Source organism: Rhagoletis pomonella, unplaced genomic scaffold (assembly GCF_013731165.1).
Source record: "Rhagoletis pomonella isolate Grant_MI unplaced genomic scaffold, Rhpom_1.0 Rhpom_scaffold_00002, whole genome shotgun sequence".
In the NCBI taxonomy this organism is placed as follows: Eukaryota; Metazoa; Arthropoda; class Insecta; order Diptera; family Tephritidae; genus Rhagoletis; species Rhagoletis pomonella.
This window is the reverse complement of record NW_023458556.1, coordinates 32,661,054-32,665,540: the sequence shown is the minus strand read 5'-3', so window position 1 is coordinate 32,665,540 and position 4,487 is coordinate 32,661,054. Positions and strand designations below refer to the sequence as shown.

The 4,487-nt window shown below is 33.4% G+C and overlaps 1 protein-coding gene across 1 annotated transcript in view; it reads right to left on the bottom strand.

Annotated features, from left to right (window-relative positions):
* Positions 1-4,487, bottom strand: part of LOC118733447 (zinc finger CCCH domain-containing protein 13-like) — a 52,060-nt gene that overhangs the window by 23,088 nt on the left and 24,485 nt on the right. The window contains exon 2 of the mRNA XM_036462831.1: positions 22-252. The gene's annotated coding sequence lies outside the window, so the exon portion shown is untranslated. The remainder of the gene's footprint in view (positions 1-21; positions 253-4,487) is intronic.

Sequence of the window (4,487 nt, the reverse complement as noted above, 5' to 3'; positions counted from 1 at the left end):
GTAATCTTGTGACTTCGCCAAATCTCAACAAGCAACAAATATTAAACTTTACTAACTCCAGGCTGACTTGACTGGCTGGCAGGCTGGTGTGGTTTGTTTTAGAGCGTAGGTTGTGTTAGTTGGCTTGTAGATTACCTGTTACTTTTTTTAAATCAAATTTAAATCTTTTTTTTTTAGTGAGTTTCTGTGTTTATGTGGCAGTAAGTTTTTAGGTTAAATGTAAAAATTTCAATTTACATCAGTTTTAAGTCGCTGAAAATAGAAGAAGGAAATACAAATTAGACTGATTAAATATATCGTAAAAAAATATTTAGTTTGTATATATAATGTGTCTATAAAACTGTAATGCGTACTGCATTAGAAGTGCCAGAAGCTCTCATACAAAATATTCGAAGCATTCCCATTTGAAAAGTTGGTTTAACTACTTAATACCGCTAACTTATTTTTTAACTAAAGTGTTGGTACTCGCAGTAGATTTAAATGAAATATGTGAAATTTGACAAAGGAAGGAAGCACCCCACAAATTGGTAAGTTACGAAATATGCTAAATATTTACCTGCTAGGTCATCAATTGCTTTTTAAAAATGCCTCTATATGTTATAGTAAAAGAAAGATGTATTTAGTAAGAAAACTTACAATGTCAACGATGGGCCAGTTATTTTGATGACAGGTAAAGACCTCGGTTTTATTCACTTACAAGGTGACGGTTTTTTTTTTTAGAACCAGGCACCAAACAGCGCGTGCAGAAAACAACACTCACACTACATGCCGTCCATTGTAATGTTTTGATGTCCCGTTTAATCTGTTTTAAATCTGCACGATTTACGAACAAACCTAAGCAGATTGTTGGGTGTCAAATTAAGTCTAATTCTTAAATCTAATTCTTGAACAAAGTTTTGCCATATCCAGTAAAAATAGAAAGTTTGAAGCCAAACATGTAGCCTTCGTAATTTTGAAAAACAATGTAAGATCGAAATTTTAATGCTTTCATCCCCTGGGATGGTTCTATATTGAAAAAAATTAAGCTCCTATTTTTTATTTTGAAATCAAAAAACATTTAGCAGTCGCTCATAGCGCTCAAAGTTTTCCATGTATTTTATATGGAAAAAACAACTTTTCGTAGAAATGGTATAAGTAGAGCTCTTGAATATCAATTGATTATTACAAACTTAAAATTACTAAAACTACATAACCCAAAGTATAAAGTCATATGTAATTTCTTCTCATAAACATTTAGGTCGTCGTACTTAATTTCTTCTATTTATTATCCACTTTATTTTTTGCAATAAGAACTTTGATTTTTATTTAGCCACTTCTAGGTCATTTATAAATTTCTTTGTTAATTTATCTGTGTTTTTATTCACGTTTTCACTGCGCTTTAAGCGTTGCGAAAAAATTATTCACACACACATCGAAAGTCTTAAGACACAAACTTCATAGAAGGAAGCCACACAGGAAAATTAAGAGGCACAAATCCAAACGCCTAAACATACACACATACAGATGTATGCTTTACACAAATTTTACAGCAATGAAAAATCAACATTTCAATCACGTAGATTCGACATTTATTTGTATGAAATTCTTTTCCTGTCATCAACACTTAAATAGTTAAATATTTTATTGGCACACATCAGCATAAAACAGCACACAACTGCTTCAACAGAAATATGTGTCACAGCAAAAAGCTTCTATGTAAACTTCAATATGTATACAGTTGTGGTGAGCTGATTAAGTCAAGTGACATTTTGACTAGTTTTGGCTATTTTTCTTTTGTTTATGTAATGTGTATATTTTTTTTTTTGTAAAAGTTTAGCACTTTACCTAACCAGCGCCACATAAATCCACCTTCAAACTTCGTACAAAACATATGAAAATTCAACAAAACTTTAACATTTGCACACAACTTTTTATTTAGAATTAAAAAAAAAATTTTGGGCATGCAGTTTTATAGCTCATTAAATTTTAGTAGGTTAAAGTGCAAATTTCAAGATGCTTGAAAATCGCGTTGATTTTTAGTATTTTTTTTTTGCTGATGGTACTAGGCATTTTCTTCCATACAAACGAAATTGTCGAGCATATTTTATATGGAAGATAATGCACAACACCGTCAGTCAAAAAAAATTATTAAAAATCAACGAGATTTTCTAGCATCTTGAAATTTGCACTTTAAACTACTAAAATTTTATGAGCTACAAAACTGCATACCTAAAAATTTTCGAAAAAATTCTAAATAAAAAGTTAAAAATTTTCGGGAGTAAATGCTAAATGTTTTTTAAACTGATGGAAAATATATAATTAGCTCTTATCATACACAGCGAATCCCTTAAATCATTACATATACAAATTTGTAGACGAATTACGACGTTTTAGGCAGTGTCGCGGATTGGTACATTTTTTACAGATTTGTCAATTTTTTGCTATTGGTAAAAAATAAAAATAACAAGTAAGAAAGTCTAAGTTCGGGCGGGGCCGAACATTAAATACCCGGCGCAAGTATTACATATATGCCTTTTCACCTTTCCGAAAGCTACATGGTAAGCCGGGGTGTATCAATTTTGAATAAATTAGCGTCCTTAAATTTCGAAATATTGACGTTTCGAGCATTTCTAAAATTTACCGTTATATGAAAAGCCGTAATTTTAGTCCGATTTCAATAATTTTGAACGTTTTGCTTTTATGTGGCAAGCACAATAACCATACCGAGTTTGGTACAAATTGGTAGAACGGTTACCGAGATACATATATGTGATCATAAGTGCGCGGTGCCACGCCCATTTTCCAAAATTTTATGATAAGCGTATTTCCTGATAAAGAATTGTTGCAAGCATCAATTTTGAATAAATTAGCTTCAATATTTACGGATTTATCGAAGATTTCGTATTTCTCCAAATTACCGTTATATGGGATGTGGGCGTGGTTAGTGTCCCATTTTTAAAATTTTCGGCCATTTGGTATCCTGTACCAAGGCCAATAACTGTGCCAAGTTTGGAAGAAATCGGTGCAGCGGTTGCCAAGGTATACACATGTAACACTAAGTGGGCGTGGCTAAGCCCATTTTTCAAAAATTTATAATATTCTTATTTTTCGTCTAAAAGTTATTGCAAATATCAATTTTGAGTGAATAATCTTCAGTAGTTACTAAAATATCGCAGTTTTCGTATTTCTGAAAATTACCGTTATATGGGAGGTAGGCGTGGTTATTGTCCGATTTTGCCCATTTTCAATAATATCCGTCCTACGCCCGAAAGAAGTGCACGTGCCAAGTTTCGTTAAGATATCTTAATTTTTACTCGAGTTATCGTGTACACAGACGGACGGACGGACGGACAGACAGTCACCGCTTAATCGATTTCTCTTTTCATCCTGATCATTTATGTATACATTTGTCTATATCTATCTCGATTCGTTTTGCCTGTTACAAACAACCGTTATGTGAACAAAGTTATAATACCCTTGTGCACAAGTGCGCTCGGGTATAAAAATTGGGATGCCAATTTGTTTTTGTACTCAAACGTTTGGTACAATACAGCGAACTTCTACTGAAAACTTCAACAAATTTTACGCAAATGCCCAATCATGTGACATTGCCTTTAGGACGCCTTGTAAATCCTCAATTCGAATGAGTTTCAAGCTATCCACGTAATAATAACCAACAAATTATACGAGTATGATTATTTTTTTTTGGATTTATCGACTGCGTACGTACGCACATACACTCGTTTGAATAGGTCACATAATTTAAAACGCGGACGTAGTACAAATAAATATTAAAAGAACTTAAAACACTGAAAGACTAATACGTGAATTGGTGTAATTTTTTGTAAACATATTGGCTTTTAACAGTTTGCGCTGCAACGTACCACTGCTACTGGCGCACAGAATTATAAGAAATTACACCCGAAAGGTAAACAAATTGATTTATTAGTGGTTTTATAACAAGAACATTAAGACAGAATACAAACACTAGCACAAAGGGTTATAATCGTGCACTCGAGCTTTGAAAATAATAATAATTTTCGACAGTCACATTATAACTTTTTTAAAAATTTATACGCGACTCGAATAAAAGAGTTAACGAAATTCCATTGGCTATTTAATTATGCGATACATTAAATTTACGATTTCTTTTTCTTTGTTTCAATGCCAAACGCTGACAGTCACACGCGCGCACTTTTACTAAATAGTATTTATTTAGTATGCAACAACACGAAACTTTGTATCGATTTACTAATGTACACGCCGCTGCCGCGCTTGCGTGCATTTCGTTTGACCAGCAAGCAGCTAACAGACGTTGTACAAAGCGAGCACTCGCCAAGCATGTCTCGATCGTAGCACGCCAAGTGATTAACTGTGGTGATTTCGATAGATTTTTGGGTGGTTTACCGCTTTGATGATGGTGGTGGTGGTGCTCAGTAAAAACAACAAAACATCATAAGGCAGCCAAACAACCAGTATTACCTGCCAATACTGCCCACAAGTGGCAA